This window comes from Mastomys coucha, unplaced genomic scaffold, assembly GCF_008632895.1.
Source record: "Mastomys coucha isolate ucsf_1 unplaced genomic scaffold, UCSF_Mcou_1 pScaffold20, whole genome shotgun sequence".
Classification (NCBI taxonomy): domain Eukaryota; kingdom Metazoa; phylum Chordata; class Mammalia; order Rodentia; family Muridae; genus Mastomys; species Mastomys coucha.
Genome location: NW_022196903.1, coordinates 121,789,364 through 121,798,583, shown reverse-complemented (window position 1 = coordinate 121,798,583; position 9,220 = coordinate 121,789,364). Strand labels below are relative to the sequence as shown.

At 46.4% G+C, this 9,220-nt stretch overlaps 2 long non-coding RNA genes across 3 annotated transcripts; one reads left to right on the top strand and one right to left on the bottom strand.

The window, feature by feature from the left end:
• Nucleotides 1-5,013: 5,013 nt before the first annotated feature.
• Nucleotides 5,014-5,566, bottom strand: LOC116099663. The gene is made up of 2 exons (XR_004122340.1): nucleotides 5,284-5,566; nucleotides 5,014-5,122 (listed from the first exon to the last, which is right to left on the bottom strand). It is a non-coding gene; the product is annotated as an uncharacterized LOC116099663 (long non-coding RNA).
• An 85-nt stretch (nucleotides 5,567-5,651) lies between these two features.
• Nucleotides 5,652-8,282, top strand: LOC116099662. 2 transcript variants are annotated; one of them, XR_004122339.1, is made up of 2 exons: nucleotides 5,652-6,105; nucleotides 7,771-8,282. It is a non-coding gene; the product is annotated as an uncharacterized LOC116099662 (long non-coding RNA). The 2 variants fall into 2 exon arrangements; XR_004122338.1 differs by having other exon boundaries at nucleotides 5,652-6,133.
• Nucleotides 8,283-9,220: the final 938 nt, after the last annotated feature.

Below are 9,220 nucleotides of genomic sequence, written 5' to 3'. Positions count from 1 at the left end.
CCTGGCAGAGCAAAAGCACTCTCTGACTTGCTATATTTGGCCTTCCCTTTTAACTAAAAGAAAAGGGGAAGATGTGGAGAGCGGTTGAGCGGGAGAGACATTCACCATGGCAAGATGGCATCTACCTCCGCTGTCAACTCCTAGTAAACAACTGTTTGCGCATGTGCGTAGAGTGAAAAGACGCCATGTCACGGCCCATTCCAGGGAGTCACATGGGGTGATGAGCAAACAGCCAATCATGGGTGGACACGCCGCGCTGTGGGCGGACACACCACACTGTGGTGTATATAAGCAGTGCTGATTATTGGCTCGGCCTCTTTTTCCCTCTGGGAGAGGGCAGTAAACGTCGCTGCAGAAGGATCCTGGTGTCCGCGTTTCTTTTCTTGTTGGCGAGACAACCGCGGGGGGCCACAGTTAACAAATTCAGATAACTTAAAATCATGTAATTAGAACTGAAGGTTATAGGCATACAAAAGAGGTGGAAAAACAAAGACATCATATTAGAGAAAATATCAAATTGTATCTGTTAGCAAAGAACATGCGCTTTAAAATTATGTTTATATGTAATGGAAATTTCTGGTTTCTTTGGAGACTCAGTTATGTCATGTGATGTTTTTGTAGAAACTGCCTTCTGACAGGATGTTTTTGCTGAGACAGACACATAGAAGGATGTCTTGTTGAGAACAGATGCGTGGTATTTTTCTAGAAGCTGCCTGGAAAAGGGGCACTTGATGTTTTGCTAGAATGGACGCTTGAGAGAACACGTGGTGTTTGGAAAGGGCATAAATAGAATAAATAGAATCCAACACACTGTGTGGTACTGGTTCACCTTGCCACTCTTTGCTCAGAGCCTTGCAGTTTCTTCTGGATTGAGCTGTCATTGCAGATTTGTGAAAGGTGTTTGTGAGTGGATTGAGCTGCCACTGCTGACTTGTGTGGACTGAACTGCTGACTTCCTGACAGAGCAGGTTGGATTCTTCCCAAAGAACTATTTCTAGACAGGTCCACATCCTCCTTTGTCCTATTAACCTTTCCTTTCTACTACTTCTGGTGAGTGGTGGGCTAGAAGGGAGGTTAAAGCATTTAAGTAGACTTACTAAAGTTGGTTTTGAAAAATATAAATGTGCTCTCGCTCTCTTGTTCCTTTCTTGCTCTCTTGCTCTTGCTCTGACCTCTCATCCCTCTTCTCATCCCTCCTCCCATCTCTCTCCATGTGCTCAGGGCTGACCTCTACTCCTCTACTTCTCTTCGCTTCTCTCTCTCTCTCTCTCTCTCTCTCTCTCTCTCTCTCTCTCACTGCCTTTTTCTGCCTCTACTACTCTTTTAACTCCCCTCCCCATGCTCTAAATAAACTCTATTCCATCATATAAAAAATAAAAATATAAACATATACATTTATGTATTTTGTGTGTGTGTGTGTTCATATGTGTACCTGCCATGACACATATGTGGCGCTCAGGGGACAATTAGCAGAAGTCTAATACATGGGTTTCAGGGATGAAATTCATGGTTTCTCTCTCTTTCTGTCTCTGTCTATCTGTGTGTGTCTCTCTCTCTCTCTCTCTCTCTCTCTCTCTCTCTCTCTCTCTCCTCCTCCTCCTCCTTCCTCCCCCCTCCCTCTCTTTCCCAGTGTGTGTGTGTGTGTGTGTGTGTGTGTGTGTGCATGTGTTTGCTTATCTGGGGGTTGAGGGAGTGAATCATACACAAACTCATGACAACCAACAAAATAATTTAACAACTATAAAATTCCAATGCAGAAATCGGCCACTATGTCATTTACTATTCTGTTGCTGGGATAAAACATAATTGACTTATACTTCCAAAAGATTAGAATCCATAACAGCAGGGCAGAGCCAGTAAGCAGGCATGGTGGCTGGAACAGGATGCTAAGAGCTCAATCTTGAAGCACAAGCAGGAAACAGAGAGAAGCAAGTGGAAATAAGTCTCAAAGCCTGTCCCCAGTGACATGTGGCATTCTTTCCCAGCAAGGCCATACCTCCCAAACCTCCCCAAACAAACCCTGGGACCCAGTGTTCACATGCTCAAGACTGGGCAGGACATTTCTTATTTAAATCACTACAGACACCTCGTGTGCATCACTAACAAGGAGCAATTCCTGGAGAACACTTAAATAATTACATTAACAATATCATGAAACAGACTAAATTATTAAGAATAAACCAAATTATAAATGTGAATGTCTTACATAATGAAAGTCAGAAAACATTGCTGCATGAAATTAAACCAAGCCCTAATAAATGGCATCTTGGGTTAATGGGTTGAATAAGTAAATATTGTTGAAATGGTCAGACTAACAAAGTGATCTACAGGTTCAAAGCAAACCCTTTCAAAACTTAATGTCTTCTAGAATTGCATGGATTTGAACGGTTCAAAACACTTTGAATATATACAAAGCTGGAGGACTTAGGTGGGATTATTTGAAAACATACTAGAAACCTATAATAATGAAATAAGAATACAGGCATAGAAGAAAAATAAACCAAAGTGAAGGAATACGGAACAAAGAATATTAAATGTTCACCTATATATATGGTCACATGATCTTGACAAGGATAGCAAAACCACACCAAGGGAGGTGAGGCCGAGGGGAAACACGACAATGACAGTCTGTTGAGCGAATGATGGAAATACCGGATGACCGGTTTAGGTCTTACTGTTCAGCATTCTAAAATTTCTAGAGGAAAATACTAATGACATTGTATTTGATGACTTCTTGGTTGTGACATCAAAGCACTGTCCAGAGACACTAAATAGGCAAAAGGGGCTCCATGAATCTTGAAGATGTTTTACAATGGTCACCTGGAGATTGAATGCAAGCTGCTGCCACTAAGCTCAGGAGCGCCTGACGGTGAGGGAGTGTGTTTCCCGGGAAGACCGGCAGACGGCGCAGGAACGAGACGCGCCGTCGGGGTAGGTGAGGCTGTGATTCCTTAGAGAAAGCAGCTGTGGCCTTGAGGTCCCGAGTGTGCGTGAGGCCTGTGTAGTGCTCGGGTTTGGGTTGCGGGAAGGTAGGGCTTGGTACTGCAGCGAAGGCTCTGCACTCCTCCTCTAGGGGCGGAGCTAGTGACGCCATCAAACGGCATAGTGAAGTACCTTACGATCAAGCAAGTCTTCCGCCGGCGCTGGTGGCGCAGGTTGGTAGGAACTTGCTGAAGGGGGCAGAGGCAGGAGGATTTTGAGTTCGAGGCCAGCTCGGGATACACATTTTTTTTTTTCTTTCACGCAAAGGAAAATACCAGCTACTTGATGCGATAAAGTACTCATTCCCACTAAAAACCCAACACCCACGAAACCTCATCGCTCCCTCCTCTCACTCTGATCTCGCTCGGAAAACAGTAACCACCTCACACCAGCTTCTCCACACAACACAGGCACACGCGCAACACCACTGCTCACGAGCTCTTCCCCCACATCTACCCACGCACAAGCTCCTCTCTCCCCCGACACGCTCTCTTCCCCACAAAACCCCTGCTCGGCCATCCCAACCCTCAACTTCCATTTCTCTAGTTATCCACGCTCAAGGGGTCTGCCTCTTGACATCAACTTCAGTGCTCCTTGTGTGGGCTTACAGGGAACAGAGATCCTCATTGCCGGTCTCTGCTCCACAGCCTGCATGTGATGCACAGATTTGTCCTCTCCTGACTGCTTGATTCTCTTAGCATAACGACCTCTTTTCCTCTTCACTGTGCCTGGTGACATTTCTTTCTCCCCCAGTCGCCCTTGCTGTTGACCCCACAGTCTCCCTGTATCATCTTCCTCCTCCTCCTCTCTTTCTTTGATAACTGTCAGTACTTCATGAACACCTCTCAAGTCACCAGGACACATGCGTTCTCGTCCACATTCATCTTTCAAAGGCTCTCCCTCACTATTCATGGTCCCTTAGTGATCTCTCACATCCCCAGACTCCTGAAGTAGTGCCAGGGTCCACATGCAGTGGGGCAAGTCCTCCTGTTATGACAAGACTGTGACTGGGACACGTGAAGCTGATTAACCCTTTCCTCCACAAGCTGCTTTTGTTCATGGACTTTACCACAACGATAGAAGGCAAGCTAAAACAAAGGGCAAAACAGTATGTGATGGTCCTGTGAAAATGTTCTCCAGTGAGAATTACCTTGATGAATCACCTTCAGGCAAATAGCTTTTATTGTGTGTGAGGACTCCAGTCCTAGTGGAGAGAACCAGACCAGAACCTAGCCAGACACAGCTCTGCTTGGTAACATATATTTTAAAGGCTACTCTAAACCCACAGGCTGAGTTTAAATGGCTGTTATGTCAAGAAAAGGAGGACCCCTTGGGGAATATTGCAAGGTCACGCATGGCATTTTGGTAGAGACTAAACTGCACTGTGGTCTCTTTGTCCTTTCTTCAAGGCCTCCAGGAAGGCTTAGCAAGTTGAAGGGATGTAGCGAGCTTTCTGTACGTGCAGGGTCATCACTCAGCCCTGTGGCTGCATTCTGGTTTTCTTTGCCCTGGCTCTCAGGGCAGCCTAGCATATATTGAGAAGAGTCAACGAAAAGCCTGCCTTAGGAGAATGCATCAAGTAGAAGACAGAATGTCGGGACTTGAAGGCACAGTAGAGCAGCTGGAGCACTCAAACGAGGACAGAAGTAAAATGTAATTTTAAAAATTATTAGATTATCAAATGTTATTAAATATTAAATATTGTTTATCAAATTAAATAGTAGTTATCAAATATTAAATACTTTAAAAATAAATATGCAAGAATTTGGGGACACCATGAAGCACAAATTATGAATTAAAAGTATAGAGGGAAGAGAAACCTCTCAGGTCAAATACAATAGATGGTGTATACCGAGAAGGCCCGGGGTGCGAAGGTGCTCTTAGGATATGCTGTGAACTACTGACTTCACTAGATCACAATCTCTTACCTGTGACCTGCTCTTAAAATGCCATCATATGTTGAATATGCCCAGGGATCTATCCATCCATTCCTTTAACCCCCGCAAAGTCTAATAATGTTCACAGACACTCACAGAGATGTGCTTTATTAACACATCAGGCATTTAAAGAAGCTTGGAAGTTTCCAGTTCATCCTCGAAACAAACATCAGCGCGAACCAGCTGGAAATCAAACTGCTCCCCTACATGGGAGGAAATAAATGAAAGAAACATCGGAGCTGACAGTCAGAGCCACAGGGTCACCGGCAGACGCCCTGAGACCTTATCCCACTTCCCTGAGCTCACCAGCATACTAAAGGCCTAATTCTGCTGTTCCTTTACCTGGACGGTTGTGTCTGCTTACCTAGAAAAAGCCCCGGGCCCTGCAAGTGCAAGTGCAAGCCTAAGAGGAACACAGCAAATTCAGAGGACTGCACGCCTGGAGGCGCGGGAGTGTGTTTACAGAAGTGAGCAGCAGGGGGCGAGGGACGAAAAGGAGCTTAGGGGCTGGTGAGGTTGGGGTTCCGTAGATGAGGGGCGGCTGAAGCTAGGCCGGGAGTGTGCGTGAGAAGGGCGGAGAACCGCTTGAGCATGGTTGACAGTGCGGTTTGGGGTGAAGGTCAGCGGGGCGCTGTGCCCCACAATTTTCTCAGTTGGGAAGGTGGTGACGTCATTCGAAAACATAGCTAAGTAAAGTCGGAGCAACACTCCTACCTGCCGGTTCTGGTGGCGCAGGCCGGTAGGATTTGCTGAAGGAGGCAGAGGCAGGTGGATCTGGAGTTCGAGGCCAGCCTGGACTACACATTTTTTTACCAATTTGTTTCCTGGGAAACATTCTCTTTTTCTTCTTCTTTTTTCTAAGTTCAACACGAAAATAAATTCACGAGCACACGCCACCCACAAACGTCTCTATAACTGCCACGATTCCGAGATCCATTCTCCTCTCAGCCCCTCACGCCCACGCACCCAGCTCGCACTAAATACTATATAAATAGTAAATAGGCACCAGCGCAAGTCACACGCTCCTATCCACGCGGAACTGCCCACGCCCGACCCTCCTGTCCCCACTCCACGCTTGTGTCCTGCCACGATCCTCTTCTTACAACCCGTGCCCTCAGTTCTCCCGACCCCTTTTGCTCCCGTTTGCTAGCGCTGCACGGGCGAAGCAGCGACCGGTAGGCGCTCGGTGAGAACTGCGGGCCGCGGAGAGTCGGGTTTGTGTTTGATTTTGGTAGGAGTTCAGGGGGTGGAGAAACGTTCAACGGGTGATGACGTACAGCCACGCCTGCTGCCTTCATTAGATCTGGAATCTGCCTTCTGGGCGGGCTGGAGAGATGGCTCAGCCGTTAAAGGCTAGGCTCACAACCAAAAATATAAGAGTTCGGTTCCCAGCACCCACGGCTGTCTCTCCAGCCACCTTTTTTGTCTTATACCACACACACGCGGAGCATGCAAAATTAAAAGACAAGAAAAACCGAATAAAACAAAGAGGTCACGTCTCTCTTCAGTTACCTTTAAGTTATGGAGTTATTTACAACTGATTTTTATCAGATATTCCAGTTGGTTTTATCAAAGCCACCTTCAAATCTACACTCACTCCCAATGCTCACAGACACTCAAAGACACAGAGCACACTTCTCTGGCTGCTCTGCACAGGCTCTCTTGTGCCGGGTGTTTTTAACATCAACTTCAGGGTTCACAGTGTGGGCTCACAGCGAACACCCAGACAAAGAGATCGGCCCTCCCACACCCGCGCTGCTCCACGCCCTGCCCTTGCTTTGCGCGCAGGATTCTGCCTTAGTCACTTAGTGTGATGACCTCCTGCACCTGGTGTGGTTTCTTCCTTCCTGCTTTTGCTGCTCCTGAAGCTGTCGCCATCTTTCCTACCTCCTCTCCTCTCCCTTCTCTCTCTCTCTCTCTCACACACACACACACCGTTAAGCCCCTAGGACACAAGCATTCTCACTGTATTCCATCTTGTCCTAGGCTGACCTGTCTGACCTGTCTCTCTCCATTCAGTTAGGACCCCCAAGGATCTTTCCCCAGACTCTTGCAGCAGACCCAGGGAACAACAACGCTTTTTGTTGATGGCAGTCAAAATACTTGTCTGCTCACTGGCAGGGGTCCTCTAAGTGTCAAGACTGGCCCTTGGCTCTGACTGTTTCCCTAAGGTCTGTCAAAGGTGATGCTGTAGTGGTGTAGCAGGACATCAGCATCCGCGGTGCTCCTGCTGCTGGAGTTTGATGCCAGGTGTATGGCGGTACGTGATTAGAATCCTGTGATCCAAATGTGTGAATGAAACTATTGTATAAAATTGTGTGTATCTGGCCCATAGGTAGTACATTTTGTGGCATGACCCTAAGGACCTTTTGTATGATCTGTGAGCACATGTCCTGGCTGGGCTAAGTGGAGTAAAATGTTTGGATTCTCCTGAGATTCAATGGTTCCCTAACATACTATCCTCACCCATGGTCAAGACTTTTAGAGGACAGAGTAAAAGAAGGTTCTGGATTAGCAAGTAGGAGAGGGTTTTAGAAAGGCTGAGCAACTGACCCCAGGGACCTAACTCCTTGCCTTTTTCCATAACAACTACAACAAAAAGGCCCTCTGCTGCCTCTGGAAAGGGTCAGGAACTTCAGAGACGAAGCTAGGGTTGGAAAAATCTCTGGGCAGTGGCCAAAGGATGGAGAAGGAGGAGCCATGTTCATAGAACAGCCATGGAACAGGAGGGGCTGGCAAAAGGCTGGTGTGGGACTGTGGTACTCTTTGTCCTAATTAGGTTTCTATTGTTATGATTAAACCCCATGACCCCAAACAATCTGGGGTATAACTATCAACTTACCGTCAATAGTGTCAATAGCCCACCAGGAAAGGAAGCTGAGACAAGAGCTGAAGAAGACACAGAAAGACACTGCTTACTGGCTTGTTCCTCGCGTCCTGCTCAGCTTGCCTCTGTCTAACCCCCCAGGACCACCCACCGAGGGGCGGCCCAGCCTACAGAAGGATGGACTGTTTCACATCTATCACCAGTCAAGAAAATGCCTGAATAGAGTTGCCAATCTGATGGATGCAAAGTCTCAGCTGAGGATCGCTTTTCCCACGTTGGTTCAAACTGACAAACCTGACAGCACACTGGTGTTTTTTTCTGGGAAGAGCAGCAATTCCCACCGACTTTATTACCGCTTCTTCTTTTGTGGCCTGATATATCTTGCCAGGGCCTATTGGACATGTCTTTAAGCATTTTTCTACCTGATGCTGTCCACCTTGGTCAGTCTACAGTACACATCATGCTCACACATACCACAAAAATGCACACATACACATCGATCTTTAAAAATAAAAACGAGCCATGGGATAAAATAGCATATACACAGTAAATATGTGCACTGAATATTTATAATACTACCAAACTTTGGGGAAAAATAGTTGAACACTTTTAAAAATGATACTTCAATTACCTCATGCCCTGTGTTTTCCCTCAAAGGGAAATTCCCATGTTTACATAAAAAGCTGTCTGTGTTTACAACGGCTTTATGAATTAACCCTTATATTTTGCAAAAACTCAAATATCCCTGGGCTCATGACAAAGTAAACCAACTTTACATGACTCTGGGGAAAAATGAGTGAAAAGGGAAAACTGGACCTTGTGCTTGTACCTGCACACTACTTCTGCTGGCTAAATGTGACTCAACTTTCTGTCCCCAGAGGTCCCTAAACTACAACTTGCTGGTCATCTTAAGTTACCCTTAAAGCACTTTTCTGCCAAAACAGTTTCCCTTGGGCCAGCAAAATGGCTCTGTGAATAAAGGTGCTTGCAGTTTAAGCCTGTCGACCTGAATTCACTCCTAGGAACCTACAAAAAAGTGAAAGGAGAGAACCAACTACAGATCGTTATCCTCTGACCTCTAAAATGTGTGTGACCCCTCCCCCACCCACATACACACACACCACTACCACCACAACCACCATCACCACCCAAAACAAAACAACCCCATCCCCTTGCAGTTTATTTGGAGAATCTGATCGCAGAGCAGTGGTTTTCTGCTGGGAAATTCTAACTGCCAGCATCCTGTTCTCTTTCTGCTCACACTTTACCCACCAGTTTCCTGTTAGTTTTTCCTGACCTGTTTGTAATGCTGTCTTTCTTTAAGGGTTTGAGATGCATCCTGTGCAATCACAGCTCACACCTCACATCTCTCCTGCTCTGGAATCTTCTACTGTATCCAGCTGTGTTGGTATTTGACACACAGCTGTTGAGTGCACTGTGCATGACTCTCAGATGCATTACTACTGCAGGGATC